Raw genomic sequence first — 19975 nt, 5'->3', positions numbered from 1 at the left:
CTGCTAAAACTCTGCAGACACAGAGTCTTCTCTGTTAAAAGTTCAGTCACAGTGTCTTTCTACTAAAAGCTCACAGTTACAGTAGAAATTAAATTAACCTTTTTAGTATTATAGTGCCCTCCTCAATCCACCACAGTGTTGCTAGGGCATGGCCGTACACTTGTGTCCTGAGTCATGCAAGTTTGGGCCACATCAATGTTACCATGTCTGGACTCTTAGTGGTTTGGGCATTTGAAAAAAGGGGCTCTGTCACAGCCAGTTCTCTCAAGCATGGGAGTTCTTGCTCCGTGGTCTTCCAAGAGCCTTCGTGTGACTGTAGATCTTCTGATCAGAGGTACGTCTCCTGCACACTTCTTAAGAGCTGAGTCCAGAGGCTGAGAGGTTTAAACCTCCTTGCAGTCCCACATCATGTGACAGGATCTCAAGTGCCTTGTTTCAGTACCAAAATTGTGTTCAAATTTGTACCATCCAAAATTGTACCATCACTTGCAGAGTCAGAGACTGTGATCAGCAATATAGACTCCTTGGGCTGTTGGGTGAGGTCTTTTCTCAGATTGTGGGGACTTTCTAAGGACAAAGACTCAGCAGTAATTTCTGATTTCAATTCCTACGCTGGCTGTGAGGGTCCTGACTCCCCATCATCATCCACTGGACGAAAGGATTTGGTCTTGTATTTCTTCCTCTGGACACAGGTGACCATATTAGTTTAGGCTGCCCTTTTAGCAACCTGAGTGACTGGGGTTTCTGATGATTTTTCCTCCTTCCCCTCTGGCTGTATCTGTTGTTCTAAGGTATTGAGCAGTGTGCAATAAGCATTACCCAGCACAGTGCAATGAACTGCTTCTCTTTGCAGTTGTCACTGCAACTTTCTTCAGATATTTCTCTTTCTCATCTGAGTTCTCAATTTATTCAAGAGGAAAATTCCAAACTATTGGTGCAGAGTGTTTCTTCAGGGGTAGACTACATCCTTCCACATGCCACATTACTCAGGATTTTCCACCACTGTGGCAGGCCTCCCTGGAAATATCAGCCCTGATTCTAAACATGCTGTAGGCCATATAGAGAAGAGTTAACAACAAAAATATGGCATCTTTAATATCAGAAGGAAGAGAACATTTTCTAAAGGTAACTGTCAGACCTGAAGTGGGGGGAGGGAGGTAAAAGGCTGGGAAAAATAATTTCCTACTGGTTTCCCAACAGGCTAGGTGTGATTAACCCTCAAAAGTAGCAGCTGAGACCAGAACAGGCAAAGAGCAATAATACACAACAAATAGCAATAATCCCAAATAATTCCAATTACCTCTGATATTATTTTTATATAAGTTGTTATAGAGTATATCTACACAGCAATCCTGGTTTGTATCCCTGATCCAAAAAAGATCCACATCTTGGGCAAAATTACCCATGTATATGGAGAAGTATACATGCCTAGGTGCCACAGCCCCATGATTAAACCAGGCAGCATGATGACCAGTGAGTTCTGAAGTCAATACAAAATATCCCGGACAAAATTGTTATTTTTTCAATTTGTCTCTCATGTCCCTGAATTTGGGAGGCAAAATGTCTTGGTTTGAGACAATTTAAGGAGAAAAACTCTGGAATGGGTTGCTTCCACTAATGCCTTAGAATTTTACCTTGTATATTTTCATGCTTTTGTAATCCTGTAATTCTTTAGTGTATAGCTCTAAACTCCATATACAGTGCTAACTAATGTCTTCACATTTTGGTCAGACAAAACAATTCCTCTCTAGGGCTAGGAATCAAGGACACCTTACTGTCTCAGGCCCCGAGAAGTATAAAAGAAAATGAGTTGGGGTGGAGCAAACTGGGGGTAAAACATCTTAATTACCTGAAGCTGTAATTGGAAGATTGAACCCCAATATGTAAATGGACAAAACTTATAAAAGCATGAAAACTTATGAACCATTGTCCTTTTTGGGTGTAGCCCCTGGGGGTGTTTCATCTGCCTGAAATATACTGCTTTTGTTCTCTTAATTTTGTCTGTCCTCTGTTTTAGGTAGCCCTGAAAAAGGCATCAATTTCTGGCAACCACAAAGGTCAGCAGGGCCTGTGGAGAATCCTCTGGACTGGGTAAGACCCAGCTACACCACCCTCCTGACCCCTGCCCCCCACCAGCACTTTTGGGGGCAGTGCCTACCATCCAGGCAGTGTCAGAATCCAAGGATCCTCCAAATCCAGCACAGAGGCAAGTGAGTAAACCAGTTAAAAGTGTTGTTTTGTTGTTAGCACTTAGGTTTTGTGCCAAGAGATCTCTTATGGTTTTGTATGATATGTGGAAGGATCCAAGAGGGTCCAAGGGTGGGTTTTCATTCATTTGTTGTTACCCCCATTCACTGTTCATAGGAAGGGACGCCCCTTAAAAGAGAGGAGTTTTAGCACTGCACTGGCTAGTTTTGGCCAGGGGCCAGCAGTGGCATGGTGAGTTAGGTCCCCCACTGCTGGTCCAGAGGTTGTGAGTTCCAGTCCTGTGTGTTCCTTGTTTTTGTCCTCTGTCTCTTCCTGCTTATTAGTGTGAGGTTAGGTTGCTTTGCTTCATTTCTGCAATCCTTCTTCTTTATAAGTAGAAATGGTGTGGATGCTGACAGTCTGGTCAGAGAAAAAATCAGATAAAATTTCCCAGGCATTGCTCTGGGGAGTTTTGAGAAAACTCAGAAAAATAATTAAAATAATCTTCAATCTTTGCAGCTGGTGTTTTGAATTTGTTGTTTATTTGTAAGATGTTTAAAATAAGGATGTTTTTCCTAATTAGCCAATGATGTGAGGGGTGTTGATTGAGGACCAATCAGGTCCAGCTTTCTCTGAACAGTCTATAAAAGAATGATATGTCTAATAAACTTCACATTTTGCCTTCTTAGAAGACCTTGGAGTTGTGTCGCTTCATTCAGCCATCCCTAATACGACAGCTATATCTGGTGACCTCTGCCACTGGTTGCAACCAAGACTGATGAACAGGAGACAACCTCCATCCTCCATTAAGAGAGGTATGTCAGTATATCCCTGTGCCCTCCTAAGATGGTATCGTCCTGTTCTTTTGAGAGTTTTAAAGTTCTCCTAAAAGTTTTCTATGCCTTCTGATGCTTACATATTTCTACTGGAGTTTTCTCACACTGTTCATGTAAATAATGGTTGTTTTGCATTCTTCATTGTGGGAGGAGGGAATTGACCAGTGTGGTTGGAGAGGTGGCAATTTCACCCTCCAATCTGTGAAATTGCAGGCCCCATGTCGGGCAACTCGCTGACGGCTCCTCTGGCAGGGGGAAACCCTCCTGAAGCAGTTCTTTGTCAGGAAAAGCAGGCGCACAGGACTTTTTCAGTCTTCAGGCTCTTGTTTTATTGTTATCTTATCATGACTTCAGCACACTGTCTGCACCCAGAGCTTTAATGCGTGAAAACAGCACAAAAATGGCTAACAAATTCATGCTGCAAGGTCTTTTTAAGTCTAATCAAAAACTAAATTACCCAGTTAAGAAGTGACACCTAGATTATTTCCCTTTCTAACCCAATAACTGACCCCTAAAGACCCGCAATGTGGATTGTTCTATCCAATTACAAGATACCACCCAAACCCAAGAAGAAGGAAGAAGAAGAAAGACAAAAGGAACTCAAGACAGCACCCTGTACCCTCCATCTTGTACCCACCTACAGTATGCTAAAAATCATAAAATCTAAATTTCTCACCCATGTGACATACTAAACTACTCACTACAATCTATTTCACACTTTTGTGGTCTTTAGTTTACTTTGAGGCTTAGGAGGCCTTCTCCATGAATGAGGGTCAGTGTTTTCCTGGAAGTCAGAGCACCCCAGGGCAGACAAGGGGATATTCCCCCTGCCCTGAGTTCCCACACAATCCACTGTAACTTTTGGAATTCTATATATTGCTAGGTCAGAAATAAAGTTCCCTCCTTTTGCTATTTTCTTCCCTCTTTTGCATCTAGTGTGTGTGAGTTTTTTCGTGTCATAGTGCAACCGCTGGTGGCCACCATGTGTAGGACAGCCATGGGTGAGGTCTTTTATTTCTCGACCCTCTCTCTAATTCTTTTAATTCTTTTTCCCTCTTTGCCTCTCTCTGCCTGCAGTGCCTGTGGTCAGGGCAACCCCTGTGATTTCTATGGAGGACTTCCTGGTCTTGGATGTCTGGGAAGCTCCTCTGGAACAAAAGAGGGCTTCTCTTCTTTGGGATGGCTTTAAGCAACTGTTTTACTGGGGCAAAGATCATGGGCTCTTTTCAGCCCCTGAGGAGGCGTTCTCCAGAGAGGTGTGGGGTCTCCTGGGAGAACACCTCATGGGCTCTCTCTCTGTTGATTATAGTGCAGGCGTGGTGGCGATGCTCTTGAACTGGAGACACATTGATAAGCTTTGGCAGGTCTTCAGCCCCCCCCAGCCTCTGAATGGGGTGACGCTGAAGTCTTTTCAGAGGCTGAAGTGAATGTTGAGTCTTTGCGTGGATCGGAGCCTTCCCCTTCCCACCAGGACTCTGCTCTGGGTGATGGTTCTGGCTCAGGTCATGACTGATTCCTCTGGGGTGGATTGGGCTCCCAGACAGTGGATGGACAGAGCCCTACAGGCCTCTGGGGGTCCCACAGAGTTGGCGGTGCTGGGTCCATCCCTTTCCATGTCAAGGAGGCGGCGCAGTGTGGTGGGAAAGCCTTCTCTCTGTGCCTTTCTGGTGCTCAGGGGATGCAAGGAGCCCCTGGCTCAGCCTCTGCCTCTGCTGGAGCCTGATTTGGTGACAACACTGTTATAAATGAAAATTTGTCCAGCCAAATTAAAAATGAAATAAACAGAATTTTATTTACGATCAAAATCTATCTCACCAGCCATAAGGAAAAAGGGCAGTGCCAACCCCGGGTTCAGAGCTGGATGAGTGACAGAAAGGAGGCCTCTCAGCAGAGGTTCCTCTGGACACCCACACCACCCTCTTGGACCCTGCAGTTATTATAGAAAACTTTCCGCCCAAGGCAAGGATTTCAGCCATCCGTCTATTCTTTCCATTCAGAGTTCCCCATATTCATAAAGTTCTTTTCTCTAGGCCGAGTTCAAACAATCCAAGTCCAGCTGTGGACGGTCTTGCTGATGGAGTTACGGGAACTGTGACTTTCAGATGTATCAGCCCAGAGGTTTCCAGAGATCCCATTCTCAAGTCGTTACCGGGATGATCATCTTCCAGGTGTCCCAGTATTGGTTCCTGGAACAGCCCATCTCCAGGCAAGCCACATGTATTCGATTGTAAATGAGACATTGTCTGGCTTAGGTGGAACCCGAATATGGGGGTTGGTGGCTGGCCGCAGCACTGGTGTGTGCTTTTATACTAAACTAAACATTTGATATGTTGAATCATATTTTCCACATTTAATAAACCAATATCTCAGAGGCACAAATTATAATCATTTATATCAATCCCTCCCCTTTTACATTAATTCTTTACATTAATCCCTTAATTTGCATCTGTAACTACATTTGCTTTCCCTACACCCAATATGAAGACAACTTTCATATCTCATCTTCCCCTTCTCCGTCTAAAATTTCATGATAAAATTTATATGTCTTCTCTTCCTTTATCTGACCCTCAAATTTTTCCAGAGCTTCTGCTGCTCTGTGATGGGGTTACCTTCCCCTAATTTAATTATTTTAGATATTTGGGTGGCTTTCCCTGTTGCAAATTCCGGATCTGTAGGCATGGTTGCCACTTGCATCCCCTGTACCACAGAGTGTATCAATCAGATGAAGCAAGGTATGACCCAGGGTAGAAAAATGAGACCTGCTATTGAACAGAGAATAAAGAATATAATCTTCTTCCGCCAGGCCCCATCAAACAGATTATCCCACCAGGAAGCCTGGAGAATCAAATTCCATTTTTGTACCGGAACATGGGCTACTCGTTTGATTTCTGTGGCCAAATTTCTGATAGTTTCCCCATAATCATCTATCTCTACACAGCACTGTGACTCATTAAATTTTCCACAGACTCCGTCCTCTTCAGCCAGTAAATAGTTGAGAGCTATCGTGTTCTGGTAGACGAGCGTTCTCATCTGAGAATGTTGCTTAGTGCCAGAGGTGTGATTAGATACAATTTCTACTACAGCCTGCAACCTGATGAGATGATTTAGTAGGTAAATCGGGGTCCTATACCCCCATGTCCCATCCTGTGCCCAGGTAGCCAGGCCATAATATTCAATTATCCTTTCAGCAGGCCATTCGTCCCCACCCCAATTTTATCCTCTGACGAAGAGAGAGAACTTCTTTTTTAAGCTCCTCTTTTCTCAGCTTAGGGATTCATACAAAGGGGCCCCCAGTGAGCCGCTTTCAGATCGGGGTAAGGTGAAGAAAACAGGTCTTATCAGTCTTACTGTGCACAATCCTTTCCAGTTGGGGAAGTTCACCATAAGCCTTTTTCCCACAGATCCAGTATGGACCGTTGGGTGTTTCCCACCTCATTTTGATGCTTTCAGGTTCCTCCCAGTACCTACTCAATTCTCCTAAAGATTTAAAAGGGTTTGCCCCAGGGCTGGTATGCCAACAAAGTCCCAACCTCTCGCTCCACTCACACTGGTCCCTTCTCTCCTTACTCCAGTATCCAGTGGAACTTTCAGGTTGCCAGATTTTGCTTTTCCCGGTAGAATTTACAGTTAAAGTGGATACACACGGAGTGTACCCCACCACTTCTGTATAATCTTTTCCCTCCCGGATGAGACAAAAAGTCCCGATCACTCTAGTATCCAGAACCCACCCCTCAAGTAGTTGGGTAATTTTCGGGGCTTTGTTAATTTTCCATTTTATTGTAATTGTTCTGGGGTTAAGCTCTCACCCTTCCAGGGCCACTTTTCGGCTGACTTAAGTCCACCACAGATCCAACAGTTAGATAGGCCCAGTTGGGTAGCTATCTCCTGCATCAAGTCCACAAATAAGTTCTGATCCGAGGCCGGTAGGCCCCAATTTGTATATTGTTTTTCCAATTGGTCGTATTGTTCACTTAGGGGTTTTAATCTTTCTTGTTCTACCCTTTTTCTTCTCATCTCAGCTTCCTGTCTTTTTATTTCTTGAGTTACCTGTTTAATCTTATTTTCTGGGTCCATTCCTTCTTTGTCCCTTGAGAAACAAAATGTCGTATCATATTGTAAGGAAGCCCTGTCATCCTGATCATCTAGAAGATCTAGAATGATGAGCTCATTCCTGAGGGAGTCTCTTTTCTCATATTTCACATTGTTTCCTACCCAATATGTTTTCCCTCCCATCATACACATTTCTAATTTGTCAGGGTCATAACACAATGTATTGGCTTGAAAATAAGCTACAAAAATTTATTCCCTTTTTACCCCAATCCATACTGTGCAATTGCATTTGTCACACACTGGGACTGATATGGGGTTAACATCCTTTTGTGAAATAGGTGTGTGGACTGACCGTTTTCAAAATTTGCCTGCAATGGACATCGTTCTATTTTATTCCCCACTTTAGATTACCCCCGTTGCATGTAAATCACGAGCCCGAGCTCACAAGGCTTACCATTGCTGCATTCCCTAGGGTCAGAGAGGTTACGGTCTTTTAACCTCCTGATTCTCTCCTCATCGAGTTGTGTACTGTGCTCACAGCTGGAATACTGCCTCCCAGGGCTGGGTAAATTATTGAGGCACACAGCTAGATTCAGGCTTGTCAGGGCTACTCCCACCATTAACAACCCTCTGCCTAGCCCTACGCCCACTGGGGTACGGCCAGCAGCAGGGCAAACCATCTTCTTGGCAGCAGGAGTCATCATCTGTGGTTTCATGCCAGGGCCTGGATGCATATCTCTGTTTAAAAATGCCCCACTGGCACAAGTCAACGGGATCTGCACTGCAAGGTACCTTATTTAATCTATGGCACTCAATGGTAATGATCCAAGCTGTGGCTTGTAGTTTGCTCCTTAGCCTGTTCTGAAATTGATGAAACCAGATTAGTGAGTCAAGTTCAATTAATCCTAGCCTAGTGGCTAGATTTAGAAATTGGTTAGTCACATACTGTTCCTGTTCAAAACAGTTTAAACACAGCCCGCTGAGTTGAATTCCTGCCCTACAATGTGTAACCCACACCTTATTACAGTATTCACAAATAAAATGTATAAAAGGGTAACAATCGCAGTCTGGCTCAGTACACTTGACAGAGAAGCTCTCAGTCATTTACTCAGCCGGCGTAAGGTTATCTTTAGATCTCCAGGCGGGGAGGTGACCTTCTACTCAGGCATCTCTTCCCATGGTTCAAATTTTTTTGGCCCGTGAGGCATGGGTCCACCCTTTTTCCGCTGTTCGAATGGCTGTATCTGTTGTCAAAAGAATGAGAAAGGGACCCTCCCAATGAGGCGAGAGAGTTACCTCTCTCCATATTTTAATGAGCACCTTGTCCCCTGGCTTTATTTTGTGAATTGAAAAGCCAAGGGGGCTGTTCTGTGTAATTACTCCTTGCCCCCGCAATTCTTGGAGATTTTAGTTCAAGGCTGTTAAGTATGGCTGTATTTGCCTGTCTTCTAATCTTGGATGTCCTATTGACATCCCGTGTGCATAGGGCATACTGTACAGCATTTCAAAAGGACAGATACCTATTTCTGAGTGGGGCATGGTACGGATGTTTAATAAAGCCAAGGGGAGACATTTAATCCATGTCATTTTTGTTTCCAACATTAATTTTTCCAATTGAGCTTTTGAAGTTTGGTTCATTCGTTCGACCTGACCAGAGCTTTGGGAGTGCCACGGGGTGTGGTATTCCCACCGGATCCCCAGGGCATCTGCTAAATTTTTGATAATTTTTGAGGTGAAATGTGCCTCCTGGTCTGAGTTGATGTAATTCACCAGCCCATACCAGAGTATGATATCTTCTAATAGAAACCAGGATACTGTTTGGGCTGTAGCCTGGGAGCTTGGATAAGCTTCCACCCAGTGGGTTAGTTTATCTATTACTAGTAGAAATTTATACCTTCCTGCCCTTGGTAAATCCGTAAAATCAACTTGGATCCTCTCAAAGGGTCGGTAAGCTACAGGGCGGCTCCCCATAGTTACCTCTCGAGAGTTTGCCTAGTTTACCTTCTGGCATATTAAACATCCTTGTACCTCTTGTCTTGCCAACTCATAAATGCCTTTGCATCCGAAAAATCTCACTAATTGTTCAGCGAGCGCTTGGGCCCCCCAATGTGTTTGTTGATGCAACCTTTTCAGGACTTTCCTTGTATATTCTTTTGATAATAATTCTCTCCCATCTGGTAATTTCCACTTACTATCTTCTAGACAACTCCCAATTTCCTGATAACTATTGATTTCCCTTTGAGAGCGGAGGGGGTGGGAACTCCTGAGGTTCCGTTTCCTCGATCTCCGGGGTACTTACCTTAAACAAGGCAGCCTTCTTTGCTTCTTAATCTGCTAAATTGTTCCCTCAGGTCCTAAACTGCATTCCGATTTGAGGTCCCCTTACATGGACAACGGCAATTGCCTTAAGTCCCCTAATTGCTGTTATAATTTTCCTGATTATTTCTTCATGTATCAGTCCCTTTCCCCGGGAATTTAGAAGTCCCCTCTCTTCCCATATTTTCCCAAAGGTGTGTACCACCGCGAATGCGTACTTTGAGTCAGTATAAATTGTTCCCCTTTTCCCCTCTGTCCTAGTTTAGGGCAAATTTGGGGAAAACCCAGGAAATAAACCCCCACGGCCCCTCTCCACCCACCTGGTTCAGGGAAAAATTCCCTCTGAGAGAGAAGTGGAAAAGAACCTGTTTATTCAACAACAAAGCACTCCCCAGCACCAAAACAATTAACAACACAAGATGACAACAAAACTCTTTCACCCCTCTGAAGAGCTGAACAAATCCAGAAGGTCTTTCCTGGGAGTGGTCGCCTGGGTCTGGACGCTGGGGTTGGCTGCTGCAGATCTCCAAATGCAGGCTCCTGGTGTTCTTTGGTGTTTCCCAGATCCCAGAAAGAGGAAGGAAAAAAAAGCAACAGTCCAGGGAAAGAATTGGACTGCTTAACCTAACTAGGAAGCAAAGCAAGAAAGCAAGCAAAGCAAGCAAGCCAAGCAAGCAAGCAAGCAAAGCAAGCAAGCCAAGCAAGCAAGCAAAGCAAAGCCAGCCAGCCAGCCCTAGCCTTTTCTAGCTTTCCAGCAGACATGGGGGGAGGTGAACCAGATGATAACACAGCAAAACAAACCTTCACTTTCAGAGTCAGTTCTGAAAGCACAGAACATAATATCAAACGTAAACAGAACACACGATTGGAGATACAAACACCATAACAGTCACCCTAGGACACCCTCCAGCCCTTGTAATGTTCTATACACGGCATATAGTTCACGTGCCTGAGCTGACCAACTTGCATCTAGAGGTCCCAATTCTACCACTTCCCCAGTTTTCCCATCGATTACAGCATAATCAGATTTCCTTCTCCCTTCCACGACCGTTGCCGACCCATCCACAAGCCATTTTTCTTTCTCCTCAAGTTCCTCTTCTAAATCCGGTCTAATTTTGGTCTGTAATTCTACTATTTCAGTGCAGTCGTGGGTAGGGGTCCCTGTGGGTTTTCTGAACAGAAACTGGGCCAGGTTCTGGGCGGAGGTAGTTTTTAATTCTAATTCATGTGAGTGAATTAAGATGGCTTCATATTTTTGGAGCTGTGCGTCTGTCAGCCATTTGTCAGCTTTCTGTTGTAATGTATTTCTTACATTGTGGGGTGTATAAACAATTAACGAGGCCTCACAAGTGCCGCGTCTCGCCTCTGTGCCGCGAGGACAATTCCCTCGCTGACCCCGTCTAGTTGTACACAGGGCGATCGGGCATAAAGAGGCACTTCCCGCTGTACCCCACAGGGCTTTGGGAAGCACCTTCGTGGATCCAAAGACAAGCTGATCTCACCAACAAAGGAAGGAGGCGTCACTCTTCTGAGGTTAATTCCGAAGTGTAATGAGGCTCTGAGGAGAGACCCAGAGCCTAACCGAACTCAAAGGTGTCCAACAGAAGAGAGCGAGGTCAGGGCCTCAAACAACCACTTGCTGATATAGGGAGGGTGGGGAAACCTGATCAGCCAATGGGAAAAGACATGGGTGTGGCTCTCCGAGGGAAGGACAACCGGGGTATCCACTTAGGAGGGAGAAGGGGAGGAACCCCAGGCCATTGTCCAGTCACCCAGCAACTCCGGTAGAAGCCTCCTGACAAAGAGGAAGGGTCGCCAAGTGACGAACTAGTCACCCGGGAGGAGGCAGGGGCATGAATCAGGGCTTTTGGGATTGATGGACACACAGGTACTGATGGGAAAACCTGGGATGAACCAAAAGGGCACGATGGGGGTACAGAGGGACAAACCATTTTGAACCGATATACAGTAGAACCTAAAAACACAACTCCACATCTTCATCTTTTTTGTTTAAAAAGAAAAGAAGGAAATTGATTAAATGGGGGTTTCTGATTCCATCTGATCTTTGAAGCAGGGATCTTGATTCAGAGGCTCTTCTTCCGGAGTAGGATGTTGATCTTCATTGATGGAGAGACAGACTCCACTGAGATGGTGGAGTTCAGAGCCTTCAGAATAAGTCCCTTTAAAATTCAAACAGTCCAGTTTGAATTAATGATTTGATCCAACCCGAGAGTCCCCACCCTTGGAAAAGAGACCCCAGCCTGTCCGATGACTCTTTCTTTAGGTTGCTGATCAGGTTTTGCATCTTTTGTATTGTGGCATGGATGTCCTCAGCCCTTGAACTTAAATTTAAACAACATAAACCTGCAAATTCTTCACAGCGGTGATTATGTAGGAGCAAAATAAAATCAATTGCAGCCTGGTTTTGGAGGTTGGCCTGCCTTGTTATTTCCTCATCTGATAGGAGTTCATATAGGGCAGTTGAAGTAAGATTGGCTTGCTTAGCAACACTACACTTGAGGTATGCCAATTCCCTGGCGGTTTTTCTTATAGCCATCCATGGCAAAAGTGCAATGGTAGCTATGTTTTTGGATGTAGACCAATGGAAAACCTGAGAGTCACAATTTTGATCCCAATCCTCAAGCTTAGTGTCCCTTGTTTGGCACACCAATTGATAGGTTTTGTTTAGATTTTGCCAATGTGAAATTTGAGTTTTATTAGGTGTGAACAAGCTCAGCTGCCCAAAAGTACAAGGCCCCCCAGTCAGGCGAGGGGGGATGCCTGCCCAAGCCCACCAACCACAGATGAGCCAGGTGCCTTTGGGTAGGGTGTGGGGTTTATTATCAGGGGTAGAATACATGGGAACATGGATTACCCTCTGGCACCATTCCTTTGTGGTGTACTCAGTAGTGGTCTGCCTGATCTCAATGGCAGGTTGGTTTTGGGGATCAGGGGTGGCTGCAAAATGTACACAGGTAAAAGCAGGGGAGGAGCCAAGCAACTCTAATTCTTCAGGGTTATTGTTCATTACGTGGAGCAGTTTGACCCACCTCCTCCATGCGTCCGGTTGGTGGGCGATGAATGAGCAGGTTTCCCTGCCTGGGGAAGAAGTGGGTTTGGGAAAAGTGAAAGGGAACTCGTTTATTTGGTATGGGATCCCCACGAGGCAGGATAGGAGGGGATCAGATGCAGAGGATGTGGATAAGCAAATGTGATCTTGATTTAGGGATTTTGCCAATGTGGTCCACACATTGGCTCTGGGCTGACGAACAATCCATGCCAGCTGGGGCAGTGAGATGGTCACCAGGATGAGGAGGATGAGGCCCTTTTTCAGCAACATCATAGGTTGGATCCGGATGAAAATGATTTCTGCAAAATAACTGAGATACAAATTAATTATTTAGGTAGGGGAGGTCTAAATCAAATGGAAACTGAGAGCTGAAGGAGCTAGAGAGAGAGGATGAATCTGAAAGGGATGGTTTCCGCCGCCTTCTCTGTGCTGCATTCTTCACCTGAGGACTGACAATGATTGGTTGTGCTTTGGGGATGTGTGGTCGCACTAATTTTGAGGGGACCCGTCTCAGGCCTGAGGGTGTAGACACACAAGCATGCCCACGCCCCCAGGTTACTAAGTCATAGGGTCCCTCCTGCTGCCACGTTTCTGGGTTTTTTATCATGACAGGAGGTTTCTCCTTGAATTTGGCTTCTGGGTAGGTGTGAAAATGCTGGATGATTGGCAGGTTTAGATTTTCAAAGGAACAGTTCAGGAAATTGATTGTGAAAAGTGCCCTAGCAAGCCGGACCTGGGAGCACTCCACCTTCATCACTGGTTGCTGTTGTTTGAGAACTCTTCTTAAGCTCTGGTGGGTCAGCTCCACCATGGCTTGACCTGATGGGGAATAGGGGATACTGGTCTTATGTTCTATTTCCCATTGTTGCAGGAAGCTCCCGAGTTCCTTGGAGGTATACGCTGGGGCATTGTCTGTTTTGATCCCTTTAGGGACGCCCAGTGTGGAGAAAGGTGTTTCTTAGCATCAGCAACTCTCTCCCCTGCGTGGGCAGAAGCAAAGACAGCTCCAGAAAAAGTATCCACAGAAACATGAACAAACTTAAATCTGCCAAAAGAGTGGATGTGTGTTATATCCATTGCCACACTTCACAGCTTCTCAGCCCTCTAGGGTTGGCCTCTGCACTCACTGATGATATTGGGAGCGACTTACAGGAAGGACATGTGGCTACAATGGCCCGGGCCTGGTCACAGGTGAGCTGGAATTGTCTCACTGGGCCGGGTGCATTCTGATGGTAGAGCTGGTGACTGATTTTTGCCTGTTGGAATTTATCTGGGAGCGAAGCCATCTGCACGGGGGCAGTTACAAGGGAATCAGCATGCCGATTACCTTCTGACAAAAACCCCGGCAGGTCGGTATGCGACCTGATGTGCATTACACAGAAAGGTTGCTCTCTGTGGGAGACTAATTTTATTAACTTTGACAGCAAGTTGTGCAAAGCAATGTTGGAAACCCTCTGCAATACCGCATCTTGAGCTCTAGACACTGCACCTGCTACATAGGCCTAATCAGTGAACAGATTAAAAGGTTCAGAGAACCTCTCAAAAGCTCTAACAACTGCAGCTAACTCAGCTATCTGAGGCGAGTCTTCCACCTCAGCAACGTCTGACTCCCACTGCTGAGTCTGAGGATTCTTCTAAGTCATTATGGACTTGTGGGACCCTCCGGATGTGTCAGTAAAAACGGTCAGAGCCTTTAAGGTTTTTTGCTTTGGATAATTTTGGTTGACAATGTGAATTGAACATCCAGATTAAAAATTTTGTGGGCCGGTCTCAAAACAGAAAGTTGACAGGTGTAGCTATCTAGAGCTAATTGCAGAGCCTGATTTTCTTGTAATAAATGTTCTAACATGGCCTTGGTAAATTGGCCTGATTCTAATTTCAAAGGAATGTGAATGCACTCAAAGTCACATCTGGCCAGCTCCCTTATCCTGGCTCTGGCCTTGCGGATCAATTCTGCTACCAGCTTCTGTGGCTGTGTCATTCTTTTGGACCTTTGATGACTTATGAAGGCCTGCCAGAGCTCACCCCTACGTTGGGGGTGGCTCCGTGTGGTGGAAAAATCTCTCCTCCAACCCGTGCTTTCAAAGAAAGACTCAGTAGTCTGCTGTTGTCTCTAGGCAGTTTATTGCATGTTATCTAAAAGATTTTCTTCTTGAGATGCTGCGGTCTGCTCAGCTGCTCAGGCAAAGGCACACACACACCCTGACATCCTCTCTGTCTGCCGTCTTCTTCTTCTCTCTCCCCACCCAGGGCTGGTGCTATCTTTTATATGATACATTATGTGTTAAATGTTTATAGTTTTTCCCCAATGCCTATTACTTATATATTGAACACATATAGGTATATATTCCTTTTCTGGGTTAAGTAACGGTGGCCCGTCCAGTTGCCAGATCAGAATTTGTGGCCCAAATGTGGGCAAGACATGGTTATGAAGGATGAGCCCCTCCCATCCTGGACCAATTGCCACTGTCCAGCCACCACTGCCGGGAAGGGCTCACCGACAAGGTAGCTGGAACTCCAAAAGTTGGGACCCAATCAAACCTCTCTAGCCTCGCTCTAGAGAGGCCTAGGGCCGAAGGACATCCGGAGCTCCCCATGTCAGTCTGGTAGAGAGTGAGGGTGTCCTCAGTCAGCAGTTGGTCCCTCTCCCAGTCTGCCAACTTTGTCCAACTTAGCCCGTGGACAAGGCTTCAGGCAACAGTTAATGAACTGATTGCTAGCAACAGTGGTTTCGCAGATTGTGAAACTACCGCTGGGTGGCGAGGCCAACAATAGGGAAAGCAGATGGTCACCCTCTGTCATACTGGGGGAGAAGTCGACTTAGTTACCACAAGGGTATCCAGCGGGACCATGAGGAGGCATGACTTCCCCAGCTAAGCCCAGTTAGCAACTATGACATCTCATTCAAGAGAGTCATAGTTACTTCCGCCAGCAACACTCAGACAGGTGTAGCCCCGGGAGGAACTGGAATGATGCCTTTCTACTCTAAAACAATCTGTGAGTGCGGTATGCTCTCTTTCCCCCCCCTTGTCCCAGCTAGCTCCGAGGGGAAAGGGGAGTGCGGGCCGCTTCCGTTCTTCCCGCCGAGCCCTCGCGGGCTTCGGGCGGGGCTGCGTAGGTCTGAGAGCAAGCGGCGAGTTCCACAGCGAATAAAAGAAGAGAGACTTTTCTCCCAGGGGCAGAATTCCGATTTATTGTAACCCATCTGGGAAAGCAAAATCCGAAGGGGCAGCGGCTTACCGCGCCAGTGTTTGTCTGTGCCGCTCTGCCGAGTGGGGCGGGGCGGCGCGTGCCGGAACCGGCCGAGAACCAGGAGAAAAGGCAGCGGCGGCAGGGCAGCGTCAGCATGCAGGGGCCAGCCAGGAGAAAAGCCCCAGGCTTGCCGCACCCGCGGATTAAGTACAGAACAGGGGGATACTGGGGCAGCCAATGGGGTAATGCCACGGGGGGGTCTGAGGGCAGTGGGGTGCAGGGGTCTAGGTGGGGGGACGGGATGGCGAGTGACAGACAGGCATCTGTGGTGTCTCGGGGAAAACAAACTGCGGGGAGAGATGGGAAGACCCGGGGGGTCGTTACAGAGCGCGGGGGGTACATGGAACGAACTTATACATAAAACATATAATAACACAACTCCACATCTCCCTCGTCTATTTTTTAAAAAGAAAAGAACGGAAAATAACTTAAATGGGAGATTTACAGTCCTGTTCCCCATCGTTGAACCCGATGTCCTCTGGGTGTCTTTCTTGGTTCTTTTCTGGATGTTTGCATCGAGCGGTGTCAGCTCTGAGGGGGCGGTGAAGACGGCGTGGTCGATATGCATGGTAGAGTTGATGACCTTTAAACCTTTTAACACTACTACTAAAACTTATAATAAGAACAATGAGTGTTAACAGCAACACAAGTCCCGTTAATTAGCATTCTAGAGAGGGGAGGTCTAAATCAAAAGGGAAGAGTGAGTCTAGGGAACTGGATGGTGAAAGGGAAGACTCTGAGAGAGAAGGTGTTGAATTGAAAAGGAAGGGAGGAGACTGTCTCCATCTGCGGAGGGCTGCATGCCTCACCTGAGGATCTTTTTTCTTGTAAGTCTGGTGTTTAGGGACATATGGCCGGAAAAATTTGGATGTGACCCATCTCAGGCCTGAGGGCGTGGACACACAAGCATATCCCCGTCCCCAGGTGACTAACTCGTGGGGCCCTTCCAGCTGCCAAGTCTCCGGATTTTTGATGAGCGCTGGCGGTTTCTCCCTGACCTTGCTCTGCTCGTGGTTGCCAAAGTGCCTGGTGATTGGTGGGTTGAGGTTTTCAAAAGAACAGTTTAAGAAATTCAGTGTGAAGAGGGCTCGCGCGAGTCGAACCTGGGGGGACTCAACTTTCATAGTTGGTGTCTGTTGTTTTAGCATACGTTTGAGACTCTGATGAGTCCGCTCCACCACGGCTTGACCTGTTGGGGAATATGCGATGCCAGTTTTATGCTCTATTCCCCATTGCTGCAGGAAGCTGGCAAACTCCTTGGACATGTACCCGGGCGCATTGTCTGTTTTTATCAATTTTGGGATGCCCAGCATAGCGAAGGCCTCTATTAAATGCTTTTCGATGTCTTTGGCCTTCTCCCCAGTGTGGGCAGAAGCAAAGACTGCCCCAGAGAAAGTGTCTACGGAGACATGGACGTACTTCATCCTCCCAAAGGAATGGATGTGAGTAACATCCATCTGCTACATTTCGCAGGACTTTAGACCCCTAGGGTTAGCCCCTGAGCTCACTGATGGTAGGGGGAGCGACTTACAGGACGGGCAGGTGGCCACAATGGCTCTGGCCTGGTCACGGGTGAGGTGGAATTGTCGGACCAGCCCGGGCGCATTCTGGTGGTAAAATTGGTGTCTGATCTTAGCTTGCTGGAACTTATCTGGGAGCAGTGCTACCTGAGCCAGGGCGGCAGCAAGAGAGTCGGCACGCCGATTGCCCTCGGCCAAAAACCCTGGCAGGTTGGTATGTGACCTGATATGCATCACGTAAAAGGCTTGCTCTCGGTGGGAGACTAACTTAATCAGTTTCAAGAGCAACTTGTGCAGGGCTTCGTTGGACACACCCTGCAGGACAGAGTCCTGCGCTCTAGACACTACGCCCGCGACATACGCCGAATCGGTTACCAAATTAAAAGGTTCAGAGAATCGCTCAAAGGCTCTAATGACAGCAGCCAACTCAGCTATTTGAGGGGAGCCTTCCACCTCAACAATATCTGTCTCCCACTGCTGCGTCTGGGGGTCTTTCCAAGTTATCACAGACTTGTGAGAACTTCCGGACGCATCTGTAAAAACTGTTAAGGCTTTGAGTGGCTTTTTGCTCTGAATTCGTTTGATGGACAATGCGAATTGAATTTCTGATTCGAAAATTTTGTGGGTTGGTCTCAAAACTGAAATTTTGCCTGTGAAGCTGTCTAGAGAGAACTGAAGGGACTCATTTTCCTGTAAAAGGTGTTCTAGCATGGCCTTGGTGAATTGGCCTGATTCCAATTTGATGGGAATGTGAATGCATTCAAAGTCACATCCAGCTATCTCTCAGATCCGCGCTCTTGCTTTGTGGATCAGTTCTGCTACTAACTCCTGTGGCCTTGTCATTCTCTTGGACCGATGGTGACTTAGGAAGACCCATTCTATGATGGAGAGTGGGTCCCTTCGGTCTTGGTCCTTGCCCTTCCTTGGGGTGTCTGTCCATTGAAATATCACACCATGGAGGTGTGGCAGTCTGCCCAATATGATGAATTTAAAGGGCAGGTCCGGATCGTACCGGTGGGCCTGCCTGGAAGACATTGTCTCCTGGACCTTAATCAAAGCAGCCTGGGCCTCTGGGGTGAGTTCCCTGGGAGAACTCGGCTCTTCCCCCCCTTTCAATAAATCGAAAAGAGGGGCTAGGTCTCTGTTTGTAATACCTAACCATGGCCTCACCCAGTTCAAAGAACTGCACAGCTGCTGGACGTCTGCTAGGGTCCGAATTTTGTTTTCGATGGCCAATTTTTGCGGAATAATAGTCCACTTGTTAATTTCCAAACCCAGGAATCCACATCCAGGGTGGCATCTTTTGAATCTCGTCCTCTCGCAGCTCGAACCCTGCAGCAACCAAAGCATCAGTTGTCAAGTTAAGCGTGTGTGTAAGGAGATCGCTGTTGGGAGCACAAATTAAGATATCATCCATATAGTGCTGGATGATCACGCCCTCGGTGGCTGCACAGACGGGGGTCAGCAATGAAGCTACGTACCGCTGGCAGATGGTGGGTGAGCATTTGAGGCCCTGTGGCAACACTCGCCAATGGTAGCGCTCCATTGGGGCTTCTCAGTTGACGGACGGAACCGAGAATGCAAAACGCGGCACGTCTTCAGGGTGCAGGGGAATATGAAAGAAGCAATTTTTTATGTCAATTACAGCCAATTCCCTGGACCAGGGCCAGAAATGAGGAGACATACCACTGGCAGATAGTCAGGCTGGTTTTGAGGCCCTGAGGAAGGACTTTCCAATGGTATCTCTTCATTGGGGTTTCTCGATTGATGGAGGGAACCGAGAAGGCAAAATGTGGCACGTCTTCAGGGTGCAGAGGAATTTGGAAAAAACAATTTTTTATATCAATAACTGCCTGTCATGGTTTGACATTGGCACAATGCCAGTGCCCCCATGAAAATGCAATCTCTTAATTGAATGCTGTGAAATGCGATTCAGAACAGAGTAAAGTGGGCCTAAGTTTAGTAACAAGAAAAAAAACCTTTATTAAGCTGCTACTACTATACTACTATAAAAGGAAAAAGAAAGAAAAAACACACACAAAATTCAAAATTAAAATCTTTTAAAGCATTCCTCCTCCCACTACTTAACTCTAACAAACTATAGCAAGACACAATCTAGACTTTAATCAAGTTTTCACTCTTTAGACAATTGATACTCAGTCTATTGAGAGAGAGAGGAGTTTCTCTTGTGCCACAGACCCCCCAAGGAACACAGATGCTATTTTTCAAACACACATAAATTATATATGTTCCTATTCCGGGTTAAGTAAAGGTGGCCCATCCACCTTGGACAAGTCTGGTGAATTGGTCCAAATCCGATGTTAATTTACGCGTTATGAAATAATAAAATTTTGTCCCTACTCACTATCAGCTACGTAACTAGCTTGTGGCTGCCCTACGTCCCTAGCTGTCATCTACTTTATTAAAACAAAACTGTATAAAAAAGAACACTATGCAATCATACAAAAATAACAACAATATCAAAATCCAAAACAAAACAAGAAGTACATAAACTAAGCATCTAACCTGAATTACATAACTTTCTGGCCCTACTGGCAAACATATGTGCAATGTCCACAGATGAAAAGAGCGCAGCTATGGAAAAAGTCTCTGCAATTTTCACTTGCCTCAATTTGGAGAGGCCAAGCTCAGTCAAAAGTTCAAAGTTACCTTGGTGCCATTTCCCCCGCGCTCCTAGGGGAAAGCCCACAAAAACAACGTCCTTTGCGTTGGTGAGATTTCTT

This window comes from Taeniopygia guttata, chromosome 1, assembly GCF_048771995.1.
Source record: "Taeniopygia guttata chromosome 1, bTaeGut7.mat, whole genome shotgun sequence".
Lineage (NCBI taxonomy): Eukaryota > Metazoa > Chordata > Aves > Passeriformes > Estrildidae > Taeniopygia > Taeniopygia guttata.
The sequence above is the reverse complement of the archived record's forward strand: the minus strand, read 5'-3'. Positions refer to the sequence as shown.